The 25,682-nt window shown below is 39.9% G+C and overlaps 1 protein-coding gene across 4 annotated transcripts in view; it reads right to left on the bottom strand.

Annotated features, from left to right (window-relative positions):
- Window positions 1-14,877, bottom strand: part of dok4 (docking protein 4) — a 133,936-nt gene extending 119,059 nt beyond the window's left edge. For all 4 annotated transcript variants that reach the window (XM_055012070.1, XM_055012078.1, XM_055012073.1 and 1 more), the window contains exon 1: window positions 14,445-14,877. The gene's annotated coding sequence lies outside the window, so the exon portion shown is untranslated. The remainder of the gene's footprint in view (window positions 1-14,444) is intronic.
- Window positions 14,878-25,682: the final 10,805 nt, after the last annotated feature.

The following is a 25,682-nucleotide window of genomic DNA, read 5'->3' as shown; positions in this document are numbered from 1 at the left end:
TGCAGCAGACTGTTGCAGTCGTTTTTATTTAACCATGTCTCCGTGAAAGCTAGAATCGAGGCAGTCCTGTACTCATGCAGGTGATTGATGTTAGCTCGTAGCTCGTCTAGCTTGTTACGGAGCGAGCGCACGTTGGCTAGGATAATGGAGGGGAGCGGCCGCCATTTACATGTCTATCTGGCTCTTACTCCACCTTTTTTCTTGCCCCTTCTGGTTACCTTATGTTTGTGGTGTGATGAGGAGCGGAGTATTTCCTCAGGAATTGAGTCTGTGATGGCGGCGTGCTGAGGGTCGAGTCCAAGCTGCAGCAGGAAATCTCTGGAGTAGATGATCCACTGGCCGTCAGGGAAAGGCAACCTGTTCGTGGGGACGAAGTTCCACAGGAGGAAAAAGTGCAGCAGAAGTAGTGCCCAGAGAAATCGTTGTGTGTCCATGGTGAGGAGAATGTTCCGAGAAAAAAAAGAAGTAGAATCCGTGGTTGTAGCGTTAGAGGAAGGTGGCCACAAGCTAGCGCTAGTGGGTCTACTGCAGCGGTGAGAGTGTGTTCTCGTCGTGTGTTCGCGGAGTTAAAAAAGTTTTCCAAGTTATTAAAGGTTGGAAAACACATATGATGCTATGTACTGACTACTCCAACTAAGGACGCGAACAAAAGGACAATATAAAACACTATAAAAAACTGCTCTACGAGCCGACCGGTCAGCCACATGAGCAGCGACCCGGAACCGGATATTTTGAGGGACAACACATGACCAATCGAAGTTGCCCATTCGTGGTGTGGTGCTGCACTGACTTTTTGACTCGTTTCTTTGAAGCCGCGCTAACAAGACAAAAATGTCTCTCTCTACCTTAAAAAAAAAAGTTGATTCAGAGAACCGGCAGTTCAACAATGAATGGACAGAAAAATACGCATTTTTTGCAGTGGAAAAGAATCCGGTGTGTTTATTTTGAAACAAGTGTGTCGCCGTGTGTAAAAAATGCAATTTGAGACGGCATTTCATGACAACGCATGCTAACTTTGATGCTATTTTCCCACCGGGCTCTGCTGCTCGGAGGCACAAGTTATCGGGCCTTACATATTGTTATGAGCAAAGACGTCGCACTTTGTGTCGCCGTTGCTCTCTCCTGTACAGATCACAGGAAGCGGTAACAGATGAGAAAATCCAATAAGGCATTTTTGATTCCATCAAGCCAATTCCAATATCCGACACGTCAGATATGAGGAGAGTGGAGATTTTGTGTGGAGAGCGGAGATTGGACATTTTCGAGACGCTTTTGGACAAGCTGAGGAAGGCCAAGGTGATGTCTTTGGCTGTGGACGAGGAGACAGATAACAGTGATGTTGCACAGCTGTGCCTCTATGTGCGATTCTTTGATGGGGAACTTTTTTGCGAGGATCTGCTTGTACTAATTCCCATGGAGGGGCACACGACCAGTGAGATTCTTTTCAGCAAAACCGTTTCATTCTTTGAGAACTTGGATTTGACACGCATCATCTTGTTGGTGACAGATGACAGTGATTTTTCTGTCTTATGACAGAATGAATGGATGAAGTGATTATTGATAAGTGTACTTTGAAGCATTTTGTCTTGATAAAACATCTTGCACTATTATGTTGTTACAATTCTATTCAGAGGCATACTATGCAGTTTTGTATTTGTTGGTGCACTAGGAAGTTGTTTGCCTGTTAAATTAATTAAATTCTAAACAACTGATTTGACTCATCTGAACTGAATGCTGCAGTTTGAAATACATTGCCTTGTTCAAATACCATGCACTGCTATGTTGTTGCAATTCTATTCTGTACCATACTATGCACTTTGTTATTTTTGTTGTTGGTGGTGGATTTGATGTTGCCTGTTACTCAAATTAGTGTAATTTTAAATAGATGGTTTACAGGTCGCTATTGAGGATAGCGACCTGTAAACTTGTGTTGGTACAGTTATGTTTTCTGTTAATGATTTCTGTTAGTTAATTGCATTTCTCTAATTGTTTGTTAATATGGCTTGGACATTGCTCACCTGGTCTGATTTTTGAACATTGTTGAAAATTTAAATGTAACAATGCCTTGGCCTATGTGTATCAGTGTGTCACAATGTGCATTGTTAAGCATTTACAAAATACAATATATTGATTTCTTCAGTATGTTGTTATAATTTCTTTATTTGTTGCCGTGATTACTCATATTGTCCGGCCCCTTGTTTTTCCTCAGTTTCATGAACTGGCCCCAATTCCAAATTAATTGAATAGCCCTGCAGTAGACCATCACATTTTATTAAAAAGACTCAGACACCTGGTTGGCCTCTCTGGTACTGTTTTTAACTGATTCAACTATTACCTCACAGACTAATATTTTTATGTAAGTATGGATACGTGTTCCTCAGGACCCCATGAAATTAGGTGTGGGGTTCCCCAAGGTACAATTTTAGGTCCCATTCTTTTTAATCTTTACATGCTTCCTCTTGGGATGCCATCAGGAAACAACGACATCAGTTTCCATAGCTAAGCTGACGATACACAGCTATACATTGCTTTGTCTCCTGATGACACAGGGTCAAAAGATACCCTTTTAAACTGTATTTCAGACATAAAGTCATGGATGGCAGTGAACTTCCTACAGCTCAACCAGGACAAAACTGAGGTTTTAGTCATAGGTCCTGAAGGCCAGAGAGAGAAGCTTTTATCAAAACTACAAGATTTTAAACCAGCACAATCCATAAAAATCCTAGGCATGATTTTGGACTCTGAGCTGAATTTTATCCTACATATTAAAAATATAACAAAAATAGGTTTTTATCACCTAAAGAATATAACCAGAATCCGCTTATTTCTCTCTCAGGCCAGCAGAGGTGCTAATGCATGCTTTTATCTCTTGTCGTTTAGACTATTGTAATGCCCTGCTCTCTGGTCTTCCCAAAAAGAATATTTGAAATCTACAATTACTACAAAACTCAGCTGCAGGCATGCTGACGAGGACCAGAGGGCAGGCCCACATTACACCAGTTTTAAAGTCGCTGCATTGGCTCCCTGACTGCTTCAGGATCAATTTTAAGGTTCTTTCACTAGTTTTTGAAAGTCCTAACAGCCTTGTGCCCTCTTATTTATCTGATTTTCTTTCAACATATCGACCCTCACAGACCCTGAGGTCCTCCGGTAGCGGCCTTTTAACTATACCAGAAGCCAGAACCAAAGCCGAAGGCGAGGCGGCAGTTAGCCACTATGGCCCCTGCCTGTGGAACAACCTGCCGGACAACCTCAGGAGTGCAGAGACTGTCGATGTTTTTAAAAGGTTAAAGACACACCTTTTTAATCAGGCTTTTAACTCACATTTTAAATTCTTCTTACATTCTTATCATTATTTATTTATTATCTTATGTATTTTGCTCTTTTCACTTTATCTTATCTTACAGGCCTTTTATCTTATACTTTCAAGTTTTAGTTTTTCAACCTCAGTGTTTGATCTTATGGGGAATTGTTACGTCTCTGTGAACTAGGGGATGAGGGGAGTAACAAAAGATGTATAGAAAACCTGGGTTAAAGGAAGAGGAAACTGATTAAATAACAAAAAGCTATTTATTGATAAAATAAAACAAAAATAAATCAACTTAAAGTGAGCTTCTTAGGACAATGATGAAGCCAATCAGGAGTTTAGAAAAACAATAAACACACTTGGCTGAAGCAAGACCCAACACAACACAGCACAGCACACATAAACTGCTGATTTGGCCCACTGGCAACAATGAAAGCTGTACCATAATTGCAGAGTGACCGCAGTTGCACTTGGCCACTCCTGTTGCTTCTCAGGGTGTAGCCTGAAAAGAGAAAAAAAAGAAATACACAACCTACCAATGTACAAATACAGCACTGAGGTCAATAACAGGTCTCTTTTTAATGAGTTTCAATGGGGAAATTTTTGTAGTTAAGGTTATGAATGTAACAAATTTGCGTACACAGTGTATTATTCGTGTATTACAGGGATTGAGGTTAAAATTTCAAAATTCTCCCCAAAATACACACCTTTACAAAATTTTATGGTAAAAAAAAAAAAAAAAAGGAAATGCGCATGAGGGAAAATTATGAAAATCTCTAGAAAAAATTTTTTTTGTATTATTTTATGAGTATACTACATTTTTTGTTGAAACTGATTAATAGAGGATCACATGATCATGTCACATGATTACATCATGACTGATGTGGTAGTCAGCAGCATGGGGGCCCCACAGGGGACAGTGCTCTCCCCCTTTCTCTTTACCCTGTACACATCGGACTTCCATTACAACTCTGGGAGCTGTCACCTCCAGAAGTTCTCCGATGATCCTGCCATTGTCAGTTGTGCATCTGAGGAGGACGAGCGGGAGTATAGGACTGTCATTTCTGACTTTGTTGTCTGGTGTGAGTGAAACCACCTTCAGCTCAATGCCAGTAAGGCGAAGGAGATGGTCATTGACTTCTGCACAAGGAAGACACCTCAGACTGCACCGGTGAGCATCCAGGGTTTGGACATTGAGATGGTGGACACATACAAATACCTGGGCGTTCACCTCAACAATATACTGGACTGGACAAATAATACAGAGGTTCTGCACAAGAAGGACCAAATCGTCTCCACCTGCTGAGGAGACTGAGGTCTTTTGGAGTGTGCAGGTCTCTGCTCCGGACATTTTATGACACTGTGGTAGCGTCTGCTATCTTCTATGCAGTGGTCTGCTGGGGAGCGGGGAGCACAGACAGGGACAGAAAGAGACTAAACAGAGGGTCAGGAGGGCCGGTTCTGTCCTGGACTGTTCCCTGGACTCCATAGAAGAAGTGGGTGAGTGGAGGATGTTGGCAAAGCTCACATCCATCATGGACAATCCCTCTCACCCACTGCATGACACTGTGGGGTCTTTAAGCAGCTCCTTCAGCAGCAGACTGAGACATCCACCCTGCAAGAAAGAGCGCTATCACAGGTCCTTCATCCCACCTGCTGTAAAACTTTACAACATCACTGGCTGATGTTAACATAAACTGGACTTGTATAATATTATCATCTCAAACCATGGTAAAATCTGCGCAACAATTTTTTGCACTGCTTGGCATCTTACACTTTTACAGTTATATTTATTCCACAAGCCACTTTATGTTGCTGTTGTTTATAGTGTTGTAATACCGTATTTATTCATTGTCATTCTTCATTCTTGTATATATTGTACATATTATTATTATTATTATTATTATTATTATTATTATTATTATGTTTAGTGCTGCTGTGAAAGATGTTACTGCTTTAACAATGGAAATTTCCCCTGGCATAGGGAGCAATAAAGGATTACCTTATCTTACAACAAGGGCCTCTTCTAGGTGGCAGTGTCGCATCCCTTTATGTAAAACTGCCTTTGAACAATCAGCTTTTTCCTACAAAGCTATAACAGAATTGAATAAGCTCCCCTGTGAACTAAAGACTGTAACAGATTTTTAAAGACTTTTCTATCGAGACAAACACATGGATCTGGAGAAACTTTTGAACAGATTTTTTGTCTTGAGTGACTTCCCTCTTAAAGAAAACAAAAGTAATAACTATATCATCGCCTTTGATTTTGAATGTGATGGTCTCAAAACAAACCAAACAATCATCAAACTAACTGGTGGCGTCAAATTTTCTTTAAAACTGACACAAGGTAGTCAGGTTGAGAAAAACTATACTGCTTCAGTGTCTGGATGCAGTAGTTCAAGTACCAACAGACATGAGGGCGAGCAGATGACAGTGTGCTTGACCTAGTGCTGGAGTAAGCTACATGTAAAGTAATGCAGAAATAAATACAGAGACACACTTCCTCTACATAGAAAGATGACACTTGTTCTCTTCGTTGACTCACTTGCTGTAATGAAACTGTACATTAAAATATACACTGCCAGTCAAAGGTTTGGACACACCTTCTCATTCAATGGTTTTTATTTAATTATTTTCTACATTGTAGATTAATACTGAACACATCAAAACTATGAAACAACACATATGAAATTATGTAGGAAACAAAAAGTACTAAGCAATTCAGAATATGTTTTATATATATTTTAGATTCTTTAAATTCTTCTTTAAATTCTGATTCTTTACTACCCCCGTTTTGCTTTGATGACTGCTTTGCACACTCTTGGCATTGCAGTGTAATATATTTATACAACCATTTATATGTTCGGTTGGATGTGTGTGTGCGAGGGTTTGTCTGTTTGAGTCTGTAAGTGTGTATTTGCCATATGACAAGGAGTAGTGGGTCATTTCCCATTGGGCTCAGTGGTAAATCTCCCTGACAACAGTGGAACAGAGACATTAAACTTTAACAACGGGATCATTAATGCACACACACACACACACACACACACACACACACACACACACACACACACACACACACACACACACACACACACACACACACACACACACACACACACAGAGAGAGAGAGAGAGAGAGAGAGAGAGAGAGAGAGAGAGAGAGAGAGAGAGAGAGAGAGAGAGAGAGAGAGAGAGAAAGAGAGGCTGGCAAAAAAAAAAGGAGATGGGAGAGGCTCACCATTATGGCAATGTTGGTTTAGCTAAGTGGCTCATGGACAAAAGACTATTAAACATTAAACACTCAGAATCAAACTAAATGAAGAAGTACACAGTCATGCAAAAGCAGCAATAACCAGGACATACACATGTACATATTAGTGTGTAAATACAACAATAATCTTTGTCACCTTTGAAACAAGTTTCCCTTGGGATACCATGTCAAGTATGTAGAGTCAGGTCCATGAATATTTGGACATTTATACAGTTTTCAGCATTTTGGCTCTGTACACCACCACAATGGATTTGAAATGAGTGCAGAATTCCAGCTTTAATTTGAGGGTATTTACATCCAAATCAGGTGAATGGTGGAGGAGACCCTTAGGCAATATTATAAGGAAGCACTGTATTAATTTCCATTGTTACGCTGATGACACTCAAGTGTATTTATTTATCAAGCCAGATGAAACTAATCAGCTAGCCAGACTGCAAGATTGTCTTAAGGACATAAAGACCTGGATGACCTATAATTTCCTACTACTAAATTCAGACAAGACTGAAGTCATTGTATTTGGCCCCAAACATCTTAGAAAATTGCTTTCAAAGCATATAGTTACTCTGGATGGCATTACATTGGCCTCCAGTACTACTGTGAGGAACCTCAGCGTTATCTTTGACCAGGACATTGAATTGAATTGAATTGAATCGAATTGGTTGCTTACAATAGTCATGTGACTTTAGGCTTTAAGTTGAAGATGAGATGTTGGAGTTCCTTTTTCAAAACTAATGTGCTATTCAAATGAGGTTTTATTTCACTAAAAAGAACACAAATTAGTTGTCAGCACACAGTTCCTATGAGACAATTCCCCAACATGGCATGTGGATAGGGAAGACAAATTGTGCCTAGGAGGGTGGATGGTGTACTCATACTGCTGTGACAAGTGACGTATGATGCCCATAGGGTGCCACATGATGACACAATGTCCTTTGTACTGTAGTTATTAGTCACAGTATTCTGCTATTCCCTTGTCTGCTGCCTTCTCCACGTCTATCTCTCCTCATCGTTTACTATCAACTTCCTATCATACATCTGATACAGAAACTGTATATATGCAATACAGTCAGATAATCGTGAATCTTCTCCTTACTCAACAATGTGAAACATATAAATAAAAGCTAATGTAAAGGACATGAGTGAATTATCACAAACATTCAACTTCAGACTAAAGTCTCCACCACTGTCATGTGCGCATGATAAAACAAGTCTGGCAAACATCGTAAGCCAGAGCTCTGTTTAAAGCCTAATTTTCACTATGCCGGTACACAAAAACAGGCTGTACATTGCAATCGGATGAAATAATAGTGTGTGGAACAAGACAAACACACCTGTAATGTATCATAACAGGCAGGTGACTGAAAAGTGTGGAAAACATGGCTGTTTTGGTGAAAATATACAGAGCATGTATTGGTTAAGATTGCTTTAACTTACAAAGTCAGATTGTGTTTTAGAGGATTTTTTTTTAAGTTTTCATGCAAAGGACAAGTGTGATAGAGTGTGTAGAGCAGAGTGATACAGCTGAGCTAAAATTTATCACAACAAAATATTTCATTTCAGTTGATATTGATAATTATTAATTGCATCTTAGGAAAGAAGAACCAAAAAGGTTTAATTTGAATTGAACAACCTTATATAACAACTTAAGCCATTTACCAATATATATAGGTAATAAATAAAAACACAAATAAAACATAAATGACACACATAAATAAAAAAATAAATAATGACATGAAGGCAATTCACTTTGAAACACATTTAATAAATAAGCTGCCTTACTGTGCGAAGGTTACTGAAGGGATATGATGAGATGTGATATGATACTTTTGTCTTTTTAACAGATTTTCTTCCAATAAGACAATATAGAATTAGGGCCCGACTGATATGGATTTTTTGAGGCCGATGCCAATTCCGATATTTGGCAGAAAAAAATACTGATAACCGATTAATTGGCCGATTAATTTAAAAAATATATAATGAATAAAACAACTTTTTTTTGGTCCCTTAACGCTTACAACAAAGATATGAATTATAGACAGCACATTTTACAGTTTTACAATACTTTGTCCTGTAGTATTTGTTTATTTATCAAGTACAAAAACATTCCACAAAGCATTAAACCTCTGGGAAATTATATAACCTTAAAAAAGGCAACCTATAAATGAGTTATGAAATACATCTCATCTTGTACTTCTTGTTGCTGCAAATTAGAAGTAGGTTATAGTACAGGTGAAGTTACTAGCAAAACATTATTTATGGAGTCCTCTGATGCCCTATAACATTAAATCACCTTTTCTCTACTCCATTACTTTATTTGCCATGTTGTTTTGACTCATATGAACCAAAATAAAAACCAGAGACGCCTTTCTCAGATGTCAAAACATGTCATCTTGGACAGATTTGCATTTCAAATATATAATGGTCACCAACAGTCCGACACTAATGTTACTCCAACAACACACACAGTGAGTTGCTGTTGCAGCCTGCATCACATTGCAGTATTTTCTGACAAAGTAAAACTAAGAGTGACATGACATCATGATGGTTGCTGAAGACAGACAGTAATGTTAATCATTTGAACTGAATAAACCCTTTCCCATCTGCGTTCACATCGCTCCTACTTAAATGTGCCTCAACACGCAGCTGACGGAGTGATGAACGGTTGTTCTGTACTCTGAAATGTTTTGGACACTTACTTTATTTCTGCAGTTACTTACTGGCTTTTATGTTGTTAGTAGTGCTGTCAAACGATTAAAAATTTTAATCCGATTAATCACAGGGTTGCTGTGGATGACTTTCGATTAATCGCGATTAAATATTTATTTTTAATCTATATTAATCGCATTTTTTGCGTGAGCAAACAGATTCAAGAAAGAAGGGAATATATATACACTTAACATGTTTATTAAACACCTGTGCTTTGGTGAAAAGAAAACTCCTTCCTGCAGAGCGTTCACATTACTGTAAGTTGGTGGACTGTTCCGTCTTTAAGGTTTTTTTGTATTCAACTAAAATTCAAAGAGGTCCAGTCAGAGAAAATGTATTAAAGCAAAGGTCCAGAAAATCTTAATGTCTAACTTGAATTAGTATGATATATGTTGATGTAACCTAGTAGTTTTATTAGTGTCTGCATGTAATCAATAACTGATCGTCAAATCAAATAAATACGGTACGGTTCAGAAACATTTTGACAACATTTATTAATAAATAATTTTTAATATAACTGTACATCTGAAAACAAAGTGAAAAATAATGACTGAACAACCTGAACCAACTTATATATATATTTAAAAATACCTAAATCTCAAAAAATTTAAACAGTTGAACACTTTTGGATTTTTTCCTGTCTCATATAATTTCTGTTATATCTCTGCTGCTTATGGGAGAACTGAGCTGCCAGTATTCTGAATCGTGGTCTGAATAGTGTCAGGGTCGTTCTCAAACACATTTGGAGCTCACTGGTAAGTCTGGAACCATATTTAGTTTGGATTATATTCATAGTTGAGAAGCTGGCTTACAGCTGTATGTTGAGCCAAACATAGTCAACATGTGCAGGGTGACTTTCCCCTCGGTGTTGATTTGTTTATTACTCCGCCAAGGAAAGTGGCGGAGTTATGTGACGATTGGCGTACGTTTGTCTGTGAATCTGTCTGTCCATCTGCAACATTACTCTAAAACAGACTAACGGATTTGGATGAAATTTTCAGGGAAGGTCAGAAATGACACAAGGACCACCTCATTAGATTTTGGCAGTGATGCAGCTTATAGTCTGGATCCACGGATTTGTTAAGGATTTTCCATTGCGAGATATAGCGGCTGGCACGTCGTCGCTGTAACCATGACGAGTGAATGCTTCGTCACTTACTTGCATCAATTCAATCGACCCGTTACATATTTCGGTCACGCAATTCAGTATCTGTACTACATAACGTACGCATGCACAATACATGCCTGTGCTCATGCAAGGCAATTATTTATTTTGTTAGTTTGTGGGTCAATCTATTGTTATAAGAGTGCGTGTCTCCGTTTTGAGAGAGAGAAAGTGGCGTGTGCGTGTGCGTGTGTGTGTGTGTGTTTAATCTGATTAATTATGGTGCTGGATTAATCCGCGTTTACGCGCTAATTTTGACAGCCCTAGTTGTTAGCTAATGCTATGCTAGGGTGGCATAACTACAGTGATGTTACTGCTAGCATAAACAGACAGGGAGCAATTTAAGCTAGGTTAGCACAACTTTAGCAATGCAACATAAATGAACAGCATAACCGACGCAACGAATCACGTGTCACTCATCATCACACATGGCAAAGAGCGTTAAACTGAAATGGGAGACATGCTGAGTCACTGTTAATTTCACAACGCTGTTGTAAACTTACCTGTCGGCAAGCTCCGCTAAGCCCACTTCTGTAATGTTGCCTGGCAGTAGCTTACTCCTGTATGTTACTGAGAAGACAGCGGTGAGGACTGAGGATGGAATGGAGTCAGAGCTTCATGTACTGGACAAACAGTGCAAGGACATCATTCTGCGTGACTCTGACACTTAACTGCATTTACTGTTTTATGAGAAATTAAGATTATATCTGTGTTTAATTGGCAAAACTCTGGCTGATGATGATTATTTTGAAAAGGGCTATAATCGGGCCCTATCATCAGTCATATCCTTGCAGCTGTTTCCTTATTTGTTGAGTAAACAAATTGATGGCTGTCACTATCTCACTGTTTACAATGTATGCAGCGTTTCATTAATTTTTTTACTCTATTTGAGGAACAGTTCAGCATTTTGTGAAATTAACTTTTTGAGTGTGAGATGAGAAGATGTCTGTCTGAAATACAGAGCAAGAATCAGGAGTCAATAACCCAACTTAGGGATAAAGAGCAGCAGCAGGGATAGAAAAACTTGCAAAATAATACATAATATGCTGTGTCATGTTTGCTGGTTTAGATTTTTTGTCTTTTATGAATTATAATGTTCTTTAAATAAATAAACGAGCTCAGACTAATCTCTCCAAATTTTGCCAGCCTATGCTTCATTTTGTTTCTTGCTGGTAGTGGGTACACAGCAGTACAGGATACTTGTGGTGAACCGAGCTTACATTATCAAATAGAGAGAAAATACAACTAAATTTGCTGATAGATTTTAGAAGGAGATGCTCAGATTTTAACAAAAACAAAACAAATTCCCACATTAAAAAAAAAAAAAAATAGAATAAACTAAATTCAATGAGCCCCAGCTGTCCTAATTATTCTTATGGAAAACAGTTTAAGCTATGCATCAGTTTTGTGTACAATACACAGCAGGGGTATTGTTTAATTGACAAGAAGGGAAACTACTACAGAAAATCTGTAGTGATATTACAGAAAAACACTATATTTCTCATTGCAGCATCACCAATTAGGCCAGGAAGGCAGTAGGAATACTTAGTGTCTCTCTTTTACTAGATACAGCATAAAGGCTTGTTCAGAGCCTCAGCCAATGGAACTGCTGTCAAAGCAAATTAGAGCAGGAAAAACACCTGGAGAGAAGTCTCCATCCTCCTCCTCCCTCCACCCCTTCTTTCCTCATTCTCCCTTCAACCTCCTCCTTCTCCTTATTATCACATCTTTTTTACCCTGCATACCCTATCTCCTCCTCATCCGCTCCCTCCCTGCATCTCCCACTGTATGCCATCGCTCCTCATTTACCCAGAGACTGAGCGGCTCACAAACACAGCATGAACCACCGTGATCACACAGAGACAAACTGAGGTTTGAATTTGCATTAGCAAATGCAGGCTAGCGCACACACACGCGCACACACACATGCGCACACACACACACACACACACACACACACACAAAATAATCAGTCAGGGTACACAGGTGACTCCTCTGTACATTTGTATCAAACAAAGGAGACAACTTCACCTTCAGAGTGTGTTTGGGTATGTGCACCATTTGCAGAAGACGCTACACACCCACTGTAACTAGAGGTGGTCTACTCAGAAGCAAAAATGGGTATGTGTGTGTTATAGAGATAAAAATAAGTTTATATAGTCCCATTGTGAAAAATCACTTCCCTTTGGGGTTAATGGTAGATTTAAAAAAAACTCCCCATAACATAAAAACCTGGTTTAAGGATAGGGTGAGATTACATTAAGGTTAGGGTTTGTACAAGTCTCCAGGAAATTAATATATGTCAGTGTAATCTGTTCTGAAGTAATGGAATCATGAGTAAGTGAGTATTTTTATTGTCATCAGGGGAAACCAGTGCAGACAACAGAGGTTCAAGTTACAGTTCACTAAGGGCCACATGCTAGACACACACACGCACACGCACGCGCGCACACACACACACACACACACACACACACACACACACACACACACACACACACACACACACACACTTACAAAACAGCTCTTATGACAGGTCTTCATAATGGTAATACCTATACTTATTACCAGGATAAAAGTATGGCTGCTGAGATAACAGAGAGCAGTTCAGTAAAGGTCCTATAATGTAGAAACTGGGATTTCCACATTTGTTTTTTTTTTTTATTATAAAGTGGGTCTAGGTGCTACTCAGTCCTGCACACACCTTCATTCAGGTGTGTGCAGGACTGGCTAGACTTTCGTAAGGCTGCAATGTCACGATATAGTCACCTTCTGTTCTACTGGATATGATTTGCAGATATTTGTAAGACAACTAGCCAAGACGATCATGTCAAGTATCCTCATCATCAGTCTCCCTAGGATAAATGATGTCACTTTTACCATTAATGTGGACAGGGTTTGTCGTTATAGATATCAGCTCTTCAGCTGCAAATATTTGCAATCTACAAACTGAATTCTGACTAGCAATTATACCAGTTCCCAATATCCACAGTGTAATTCTGATTAGTATTATTTTCTCCTTCAGGATATATTTAACAATGCTTGATTTGAATTATCTACACTGTCACTTTCAGATACCTGAAAAAGTGTATTGGATTAAAAGAACTGACTCTACCCTTAAGGTGATGGAGTTCACGACCTGAGCCTGACCCATATCAGTGTAACACTAGCAGGTATGTTTGAATCCTAATGCACTAGTTTAGATTGGCCTTGGTTATGGTCAAATAGAAAGACACTAACTGTATTTCTTAGCCAAGCCAGTGTATGATGATTGACAGAAAATATTCCATCATTTTCATATATATATATATATATATATATATATATATATATATATATATATATATATATATATAGTTTTTCTTTGTTGTTGTTGTTTGTAGAACTCCAACAAGGTGATTTTCAGTATTGAATATTGTGAAAATATTTTTTCTCCATTAATAAAAATAATTGGTCTGTTTAAAGTTAGAAAATAATAATAAAAAAGTTCAATCACAATATGTTCAGCACTTAAAAACTCAAGTGTATTTCTATTTAAGAACAATTCAGAATTTAGAAATCTTCATTAACCAGAAAAGACAGAAGCTGGGGTTTTTCATTTTTGGCATGTCTAATTGATTAATCAACTTCTTTAAATGGACTTTAAAAAATGTCTCTATTGCCATAATAATAACAACAACAATGATAACAATAATGATAATAATGACAATAATTTAACCAATCACAGTGGTTATCAAGAGAATAATCGTCCAAGTTTCTACAAAAATACATGATATAACCTAATCATTTCTTATGGAAAAAAATAGGCCAAAATTGATATGACAACAACTTGTAGAAACTTGAAGTTTACTGGAATGGCTCCTACCGGCTCTGCGTGCTCTGGTAATTTCGTCAATTCAAACCGAAAGAGTGAAATAAACTCACACCTTTAAAGCAGTACAATGGAATTCCACGGCTTCAGCTAAACAACCACAGGGTCGCCACAGACTCACCATAGACCCTTTAGCCTCCAGTCTGGCCGACGGTGAGCTCCAGCTCAGCAGGAAGCTGCGGTCGGGCGGGGTCCCGATGCTGAAGCTGGGTCCCTCTGTCTCCGCAAACTCAACCCTCCGCTCCTGACCTTCCTGCTGCAGTAGCTCCACGGGCTCCAGTCTGCAGCTGAAGGAGACGCCTCAGTAAATCCAACCGGACCGGAGGGAGACGCTGGCTGTCGACAACCAGGCAGTTTGTTTCGGCCGTAGCGGCGGTGCTAATGCTGTTCCCCTTCTCCTCTGTCTTCCCGGCTGTCATGCGGCCGTCCTCCTGCCGATGCACCATGAGCTGTACCGTGCTGTGCTGTACCGTGCTATGCAGGACGGGGCAACACATAAGCACAAAGGCAAAACACGGCCATCCAGCCAGCCACGCTCCAACAGGACCCGCCTCCTACCGTAATACTCCAAGCAGGCAGCTGGCTCAGGAAAAACCCTTATTCTAAAACAGCTCACCCCGTCTTGGCTCGTCGCTAATTTGCATATTAGAACAGGACAAAGCTCAGCAAAGCAATTTAAGAGAATACGGTATAATAGCTCAATCTGTCCGTCTGGGTAATTTTCATGTTCTGCATCACAGTACAACCATTGCAATTCTCCCAATAAAAACTATATACTTTGCACGTTTGGTCCTTTTTTTCACATTCAAAATTCCATCCTGACATTAAATAACTGATCTGTTGTGAGTATGTCAAATTCAAATTCCCTCTCTGGTCATTGATTTAACATCTAGAACAAGTAATCAAAACTACTTGTCCAGATCTAGAAATTGTTTTAAATTTACATTCATTTCCACATCTGTGTAGTAGTGCTGACCACCTGTACAGGAAGAGTGTTAAATTATCCCCCTGTCTTATAAATGTATAAAATTTATGTTAAAAAAAACAAAAGTTGTGGCAGTACAGTGGACAAATCTTAAATAGTAGGTAAATTTATTGAAAAATTGCAGTTAATGTCATCTCTGTAATTTTTACAGTTTTGCAAAGTCATCCTCGGGCCGATACGGACCCTCTGGTGGGTTAGTTTTGGCCCGCAGGCCTTATGTTTGATGCCTCTGCTCTAGAAACTAATTTCTTTACATCAAAGTTACACATTTTGTTGTTTTCTCTATTAAAATAATCCCTTGCTGCCTTGGAATGGCTTCGAGGCTTGTATGGATAAATGAAGTTTCCACTTCTCGCTTCACTTGCTGCAGCTGGAGCACACCAGTTCACTCATTACTCTGCTCAAATATTGTAAAACTACTCAAGTCTACTCAATAGCAAGTTTATTATCTGAGTAATGCAGCAATACATGTTTGAACCAGAAACTGATTCTGAAGAAGAAAAGGGAGACAAAAAGCCCCACCCTGGAAGTAGGTGTGTTTAGCTCCTTGGCTATGTTATAGATAAAACCCCGGATCTCTGAATCTGTGTTTTTGGTCATTGGTACACTACAGTTTTAAGGTGGAAACGATCAGCCGTGGTGTTGACTAATTATTTTACTCATGATGTGTATTTCAGCATATTAAAAGAACGCTATATGGAGATACTATATGGACCATGCAGGCTTTATTTTCATTCGAGGGGGTCTGTAACACCTTTACTGTTTAGCTTAAGAGGCTGATGATACATTCTGTTCCTTTGTCAATACATAGCGTCTCTTGTTTTCCTCCTGTTTCAGCACACCCAATTCATTTTATGGTCAGATCATATTTGTGCAGTTTCAGGAGTAAAGTTTTGGAGCACAAATAACTCAATTAGAGGAAGCATTGTGATTAAATGATTTGCAAGTGAAGCAAACTGGTACTGCCCTTCTACTTAAGAGTTCATCTTGGAGAAGTCTAATGTGCAAATTTACACCATTGACCCCACTGTCATTCTTTAAAGGAAGACACCTGGAGAGTCCAAAAAGGAAGATGAATGCCATGAATGTCATGTCCATCTTGCTCTTTCACTGAGCTGTGCAAGTAAAGTCCACTGAGCTCACCTTTATATGGTGTGAATTTGATTAGGTGAAGAACCAAACACTGGGTCTTTATTCATCTTTAGGCAGGTATCATTATAAATAAATTGACTTTACTGGTAAGTTGATTGTGGGAACATGAAGCACATACGCTGTCATGAAAAACAAGTCACACATTCAGGCTCAAATGAGACAGATGGCATGTTCATGTTACAATAGAGGGTGATGAGCACATACCTGGTGATGTTGGCTTTTCAAAAAGTCACAGAAAATATTGAATGGAGCCTCTATCAGTTTCAACACAGGAAACATTTGAGTAGGGGTGGCTTTAAAAGCTGTTTTGCTGACAACTGTCTATATACGATAGACTGATGCCTCTGCATCCGACAGGAAAACTGAACACTAAAGTAGGTGTAACAGATTAGTGAGAGCAGTGAAAGCTGTGAAAATTATATTAGGCATGTCAGGAATCCACTGACCAGGCTGAATCTCTGTTTCACAGCTTTGAGACCTGCAAGCAAAACCTAGCTTTTTCTCTTCAATGCAAAAATCTATCCTGCAATATCAAGGCAACAAAGTGAATATGCAGTGAAGTATGTCAAAACATTTATGCATAAGGAATGGCTACTGAAATAATAGGGATTCTGTATGATAGTGAAGACAGAAAACAATGAGCAGTGAACTGACTATTTAATAGCCACGTAGGATATTGTGGAATTTCATAACCCTACAAGAGAAAATCAAGGAAGCAACAGTATAGTCTCACTAATAGACAGTTTGAATGGGGTCAACTGTGAGACTTAGGGGAGCTGTACCAGTTACACTCAAAATGACAGATAAACTCAAAGCTCTCCTGCTCACTCTGTTCACTGAGAAATGCTGACCAGGGAACTTTTGGATGTCGCATCAGTATGCTACCTTGGATATGTTAGATGTGAGCACCAACACCATCAGTCATCCTGACAGCCAGTCAGTTAGGCAGGCAATCAGGCGAGAGACAAAAATGTGGATTGGTGCTATTAAAAGTGTGCACACCTGCTGTGCACTAAACATCTAAGGTCTTTGTCAACTTTGTCAAGGTTTCATTATTTACAAAAAGCCAGTTAAGCAAAGTTTTAAGTGACACATTGGTCTAAAGATGGACCAGCAAGAGGTAGACAAAGCAGTACGAAAGCCGCCTGAAAAAGGACTTGATTTTTCAGACTGTTTACTTCTGCAACTGAACACTTTGCTGACCGATGCTCTCGCAGTACATATACAGATGATTCAGTCTCTGTGGAATTGCAATAGTTGTGCCTTTGAAAACTCATACATCAATTTCTCATTCCAGACAGGCTTTTTTATAGTTGATAAATGCTGATAATAACTGGCATCTCACCAGACATGAAGTTGCAGCAGTGCTCGCCATTATGGTAAAGTTACTTGTGAGGTTGAGGTGATTTCAGTTCTTAGGATTTCTGATAATTAATCAGTTTTATTACAGGAAACCAGAACAAAAATAAGAAATGAGTGTGTTCTAAAATCTTAATCCTTTTCAACGAGAAAATAATTCAGCAGTTAGGCCACTGAACATCACAGTGGCTGGCAAATGTATGACTCCTGCCTAGCTTTCAACAGTAAATTGGTTTACAGACCGAGAAAGTTGCTGGCTAGCGAACTAGCTGCTAAACAGCTGACGAGCAACAGCAGACTGTCATGCATCAGCATTGAGCAGGATCTACAGCACAGCTTTTGACTGCAACGGTCAGACTGTAAGCACACCTCGGCCAATGTTTTCTGCGGAGACAGTCGCTCGGAGCTAGCCTCTAGAGCTAACCAGCTAGCCTCTGGAGCCAGCATCTGGCGCTAACCCACTAGCCACGCTGGTTAGCCAACAACCGAGGGCCAGCAGCGGGAAGCCGCCCTCTCTGCCTTGGGGATCCACCTCTCTCCACTGCGGCCAGGTTATCCTGAACCCTGCGTACAACATTTATTTTATTTTCTTTAGAATGGGGTTGGGAAGAAGCATATTTTTGAGAACTTTAGCTTCTCACGGTGTTCATCGTCAGAGTCCAACAGCATTAGCATAGCATTAGCATGGATATCCCTGTCTTCGACTTTTGTATTTACTAACACGGGCGAAGTGAAGCATAACGTCAGTGTTGGTCGGTCCGCATGATACAACGAGGGCGGGGGAATCCAAGTATTTGGATCTCAGAATTAATATTCGGATTTCAGCACAACAACCAAATATTCGGATATTCGGGTCCAGCCCTTGCAGACTCTGCAGCATAAATTGCCATCCTCAGTGTGGAGGTAGACAGACCCTCTGCAAACCAGCCCTGGTGGTCCTCACACTCCATCACCCTGCCCACTTTTCCCTCCCAGCACATTAATTATTGGAGATTCTATAATCAGGAATGTCCACTTCTTCAATGCTGTTACGCACACCTGGCTACAGTCTGCATGCATCTTTCAACATGGTTTTTATTGAGAACTTCAACCTGTTCTGGGATCGTCCCTCACTTTTTAAAAATGATGGGATTCACCCCAACAAGCACAGTAGCCAAATGCTTTCCTACAATATCCAGTATGTGGTCCGGTGTGGATTGCAAGTATGACTGTTTCATAATCACTCGCCTACTCCGAAACCCTTTTCGCCCACTCCTGTCACATCCCAGGACGAAGTCTCACACTCCAGCCCTCTCCCGTGTTTTCTTCACAACTAAACCGTCCCAGCTCTCTCACCTGTGTCTCTTGCATGTATGGAAAGGCAGCTGGTTCCAAACTACCTACATGTCACTACATCCTTTTGATTGTCATTGGCCTAATCTCCATCTATGGGATCCTGCTGCTGACCTTCCTCCAGCCCACTGCTTCCAGCTGCCCATTTTCACCAATCTACTCTGCATTGCCCTTACTATACTTGATTTGTTCATCTACATATTTTTGAATTTACCACCAGCTATATATGTATGTAGTATATTTAATGCCAGAGCTGTACACCATAGCAGTAAACTATAATTAGTTTCCATGTTAGTTATGTACTTTGCGTGTATCATCTGTCTTATCATGCATGTATCAAACTGTGTGTTTTATGGTCCTTGTGTCCCCCCCCCCACCTCTCTACCTCTATCCCTCTACCTCTATCTCTCTACCTCCACCTCTAACCCTCCACCTGTAACCCTCTACCTCTATCCCTCTACCCTTCTACCTCTACCCCTCTGCCTCTACCCCCCTACCTCTACCTCTATCCCTCTACCTCTACCTCTATCCCTCTTCTGTCCCTCTCAACCCGCCCGGCCAGCAGGCAGATGGGTCCCCCCACATAAAGAGCCAGGTTCTGCTCGAGGTTTTTTTCCCTGTTAAAAGGGTGTTTTCCTTGCCACTGTCGCCTTTTGACTTGCTCTGTGGATCAGGCGTATGGGTTCTGTAAAGCGTCTCGAGACAATTTGATTGTAATTGGTGCTATATAAATAAAATTGAATTGAATTGTCAATCAGGCTGCAAACAGACAGAAAGCATCAAGGGCCAGGTATCGTCACTGAGCGAACACCTGCCACCTGCGCCAGCTGCTGCTCACTTCTCCTGGTCTGCCCCCTGCTGAGCTTTCTGTAAAAATGACTTTACTAAATGCGCACTCTATGACCAGCAAAACTTTTCTCCTTCAGGACCTGTTCATTAGGGAAAACTTGGACTTATTATTTCTGACTGAAACCTGGCAGAGGTGTTCTGAATCCTCATCAGTGATTGAACTCTGCCCCTCAGACTGCAGCTCCATCAGCACACCAAGGCTGCCAGGCCTCGGTGGAGGTTTAGCAGCGATATTTAAAAATCATTTTGCCTGCCAGTCAGTCAGCACCAAGACATTCCTTTTGAACCTAATGTGACTAAAGCTGGCTGACTAAATCCATTTTGCTGCATTTTAATTTACTGACTTCTCTTGCATCTCTCTCACTCATCCTGTCATTCTCTCTCCCTGTTGTCTCTCTCTCCTTGTCTTGACCCTCTGGCTCCCTCTGTTTGCATCTGTTGGTCTCTGCGTGTGTCTGCCTGCCTCCCTTGTCTCACTCACCTGTCTGCACTTTGCTGATTGCAGTGATGCACATCATCTGCAGTAATTAGTTCACTTCAATCACCTGTTCTCTTTGTCACCTCCTGCTATTTAAGCTCTGTGCTTTCATTCACTCCCCACTGGACCATCAACTCTGATCCCCATAGATGCTCCCTTCTGGATTCCCTGCAATGATCCACATATGGACTCTGTTTTTTCCCCTGGATTCTCGCCAGCCCCGTTTCATCTCCAGCCTGTTATTCCCGTCTTGTCTTCCGTCAGCTCTTGGATTTCCCCTCTGTTTTCAGTTTCCCCTTCTTGTAAGTACATATTTTCAACTAGTTTTGTTAATTCAGTTTTAGTTTTGTAGACTTCCATTTTTGAATTTGTAGTGTTTGTAGAGTTTTTTTAGTAGTTTGGTTTTAGTTAGTGATGGTGAGATGAGGCATCCAACCACTTGACCCAAATGGTTCGAGAAAGGGTTCATTTCTTGAAGCTTCATGTGCACACAAAACCACCTACTGGCCAAGTGTATAATCACAGGCAGCTGTATCTGAACCACATGCATGATGCACTAGATTTTTGTGTCTTATGGCTGTTGGGAATCACTATGAATTACAAAAAAATATGACCAAATTTCTGTACATAAATTATCACTTGGATAATAAAGTATATTTTCATGTATTCTGTGTGTAAATTTTCCCAAAATGGTAGTATCATATGATATGGCAGGTTGTGTAATGTTTTTCTGTCACTTTAGAAAAATGCCATGGCAGGCAGAAGTACTTGTGGAACTAGGAAGACGGTACTGAATATGCTTGTGTAACTTGGACAACGATGGTCAATGGAGCATCTTATATGTCTCTGTAATCTGACGTTAGTTCGGGGATGTTTAGATTGTCGAGAAAATTATGAATATCTTTGTTTGGGTTAAGTGTTGCTGAGTATAAACTCCGGTAACAATTACAGAAGGTCTGGTTAATTTCCTGAGGTGACTGAGTATATTTTCCTGAGGGATCCTGAATTGCTGTTATGAAGGATTTTTCTTTATTGCGCTGGAGTTGGTTCGCCAGAAATTTTCCTGATTTATTGTTGTGTTCAAAATCATTATATCTTAGTTGTTGTAATAAAAAAGTCTGTTTTCTCGAATAGGATATTATCGAGGTGTAGTGTTACATTTTGTAGTTCGGATCATAATTGATCACTTGGATTTATTGCATAATTCTCTAAGTTGTTTAATTCTTTCTACAGTTTCTTTCTCTGTTTCTTGATCCTTTTTTTTTTCTTGTACGAGGAGTACAATATTATTTTCGCTCTGATTATGGCCTTTCCAGTTTCCCAAACTAAAGATGGAGATGAATCATTAGATTCAGTGTTTTATAAAAAGTCCGCCCACTTCCTCCTTATTACTCGATCAAATTCTGGGTCTTTGAGTAGAGAGATGTTGAGGCGCCAAGTCTGAGGAGATTTAGGGATGGAATCTGTTTGCAGGCTGAGAGATATTTTGTGCGTGGTCGCTGATAATTATTGGGTGAATTTTAGTGGTAACTTTATGTGCGATAGAGTTATTTGAGAGGAAAAAGTCAATTCTTAAAAATGTTTGGTGCACCGGAGAGAAAAACGTATAGTCCCTCTTTGTTGGGTTTTTGAGTCTCCAGACGTCATTTAGTCCAAAATCTTTCATATAATCATGTATGACTTTAACTGATTGTGATTGTTTTGCATGTACTGGACTATTGGATCGATCTACTGAAGGGTTTAAAACTATGTTGAAGTCACCACCGATAATAGTTGTTGAGTTAGCAGATAAGTCTGCTAAGTGAGAAAAAAACAGTGTGAAAGAAGGCTGGATCGTCATTATTCGGAGCATAGAGGTTTGCAATAGAATATAATTCATTAAAGATTGTTGCCTGGATAATAATATATCTGCCCTCTGAGTCCGTTACTGTACTGTTTAAAGTGAATGGTATTCTCTTATGGACTAGAATGGAGACCCCTCTTTGTCTGCTGTTATAACAAGATGAAAAGATAATACTATAATTTGAATCTGATTGAGATTTTTCTCCCGATTGTAGTAAATGCGTTTCTTGGAGAAGCAAAATATCTGCTTTTAATTTAGACATAGTCCATGATTTTAACTCTTTTTGTTTGTGAGCGTATGCCATGAACGTTCCAGGCTACGATATTTAACTTGAACATAGAGAGAGAAAATGTTCTGTCACTGAGTATGTAGCAATATAATATAACATCTGTGTGTGTCCTTGTGAGCTGTCTGTTGCTGTCTGTGAGCTGTGGGTGTTGGAGAGAGATGTATACAGCAGGTCAGGATCTATATATACATTATGTAATGGCACATCATTGCTTGGAAAACTATCAACAAACACATTATAAAACATACAAGCACAATGAACATGGGGGGTACATAGAGTGTGAGTGAGAGTGTGGGGGGTGAGTGTGTGAGAGGGGGAGAGGGCTAAAGCGAGACATATAGAGAGGGAGAGAGAGAAAAGTAGAAGGAGGAGGGGGTTCTCAAGTGGGGAGTGTAGACTAGGAGAGTGAGACATTTACACCTGTGAGATTGTTTTTTTTTATTACATTTTCTAGCATAAATTACTGAGTGATATATTAAGCGTTTAAGCCAATTTTTAAAAATTTTTTTTTTAGAAGAGCCAGGGGGTAATGGAGGGTTCCTGAAATAGCTGCCCATCTATGTACAGTTTGTCCATGACCAGTGCAGTCCGTTTACCTTTCTGCCTGTGTTCTTTCATGATGGGGTATAATACTTTGTGCCTCTCGTTGATTTCCCTGGGAAATTGGTCGTTCATCCCGAACACCGTGCCTTTCAGCTCCTGTCCTTTGCTCCTTACGAGCACTTTCTGCTGGAAGTGCTCGAACTTTGCGATGATAGGACGGTGTCGGTTTCGTCCTCGGGGTCGGAGCCGGTGGATGCGGTGGAAAGTGATGTATTTAACACTTTCCACAGGGATTTTAAGTGACAACACCATAAAGTTTTTAACAAGGGTCTCTGGGTTATCCGGTGTGGACTCAGAGATACCAGAAAAGATCAGGTTGTCCCGCATGCTCCTCGACTGGATGTCCAGGACGGTCTCCCTCAGGGTTTTGTTTTCTTTTTTAAGTGTACTCACCTCTGAAGTGACAACTGTCAGCGTGGACCAGAGTTCGGTGTTGTCCCTCTGCAGGTCCTCTATCTGCTGGTGGGTGAACTCCAGGCTTGCTTTCAGGTCCTTTATCTCCTGGTGAAGCAAACAAACGACATCGCGCTTTTTATTAATAGACTCGAGAACACTTACCTGGATATCCGTGATCTCCGAGTCTTGTGTGTCTGTCAAGGAGTTTGCTTTCTTCCTCTTGTTCGGGTTGGCGGAGTTGGCGTCTTCCATGGTGCACCGGACGAAGTAGTCGTCAATAAAGTTCTCAAGGTCCCCCACTGTGAGCACTACCGTGTCCGATCTTGAGCAGGCTATTTAGTTACGTTGTTTTTTTTTAATATAAATACGTCGAGACAACGGCGATTTGTTTAGTTCTAGTCTAGCAGCTGGGAGCCACCATGTTGAATTCCGTCATTCTCACTGAATCTCACGATCTCGCAGAATCTCGCGATCTCACCTCTTTAAGGTCCATCAAAATTTCCCATGACGGTTCTTGCTCTGGAATACTGCTCCCAATCATAAGAAGTAGTAAATGTAAAAATGCAAAATTTTCATGTCCATTGCCACTGATTTTACCCTTGGCAAAGCTTGCTTTTGTAATTTGTCATGGCTTGTTAACCTTGTCAGAAAATTTGTATGGGAACAATTTTATGTGGCTATTCAGTCCATCAAATGTAATGAAGCCTTTTCTCATAAATTATTTCAAACACAAACACAGTTCTACAGGGACAACACCTTCAAAGAAATCATGTAAAATGTCTGGAGGAAATCCAGTAACTGGATGAAAGGTTAAATGCCTACTCAGTACACAGGCTTTTTTAACACCACTTACACTTTGTGTATCACTAGACTCAAGTTCCTCCACAAGCATATTGTGCTGTTGTACAGTTCTTAATGGAAAATCTCTTGCCTCAACAGTTGCAATTTGATCTCGATTAAGACAACAAAATCTGCAAAAAGTTTCAACACTGAAAGATTCCTGAAAGCCTGCTAGACTGTGGGCCCCAAGGTTATCTGCGCAGACACAAAAAAATGTTCCCTGTACAAACTTATCTAGAACATCAACAAACACTCCATCACTTTCCAGAGACTTTATATCGTTGATCAGTGGGAGTAAGAAAAGAGTAATAACCAAATTGTTTGACATCAACACTCTTTCCAAGAACAGCCAGCTGAATTAAGGGTAGAGTAGAGTGGAACTTTTCTGGTAAATTGAGCTCAACCCAATAGACTGCAATAATCTTATGAATTCTTCTGGAGGTCCCCAAAGGACTGCACACTTCAAAATCATCAATGTAGAGTCCTAAAGAAATAGTTGCATCTTGCACCCCCAGGAGTTTGTTTGCTTTGAAATACAGGCCATCTTGAAAGACTTGTATTGACCAGGTTGAACTTCCTGATTAAACACCAACTTCTCAAAAAAATCAGGCAGTCTTAATAAATTTTTGAGAACCTGAATGATTGAAACGTAGACAAAAGTATTTTTATGGGTCCTTCTATAAGTATATTCGGTTGGCTCAATTACAGGAAAGTGCTCCTTAAAATAAAGATTCCTCCTGTGATCAGTGGAAAGCACACCTTTAGCTTCAGTACTTAAAACTAGCAGATTGGTTTTGAATACTGGATCATTAATTTCTTGAACAACACAATCATCTATTTCGACATTATGCTTAGTAAGCACCTCTTTGATTATTTGAAGTGAATGACTGCAAAATGTCATTGAATTCTTTGACAATTTTCTGTAAAGTACTTTTAGAAACATGCAATACTGACTGCATACACAGAAAAAGAGATGCAATTTTATGTTCTAGAGTCTTACGTTCTACATGCTCTTCATTAATAGGTGAATTGGAATCTTGATTTGAACTACTCTGTGATGTCACTACCTCACCAAAATTGTCTACTGACTGGTCAATGGCAAGAGTCTCAATGGGACAGTTTTCATTTTCAGAAAGCACTCTTAAACTAGTCCTAATCTCCTTTGTATTCTTGTGCTTTCTACTTCTGTGTGAACTGAAGGTTTTAGGATTGTTCGTTTTAAACCCACACTGC

The sequence above is a fragment of the Amphiprion ocellaris genome, chromosome 1 (assembly GCF_022539595.1).
Source record: "Amphiprion ocellaris isolate individual 3 ecotype Okinawa chromosome 1, ASM2253959v1, whole genome shotgun sequence".
Lineage (NCBI taxonomy): Eukaryota > Metazoa > Chordata > Actinopteri > Pomacentridae > Amphiprion > Amphiprion ocellaris.
This window is presented reverse-complemented; position numbering and strand designations above follow the sequence as displayed.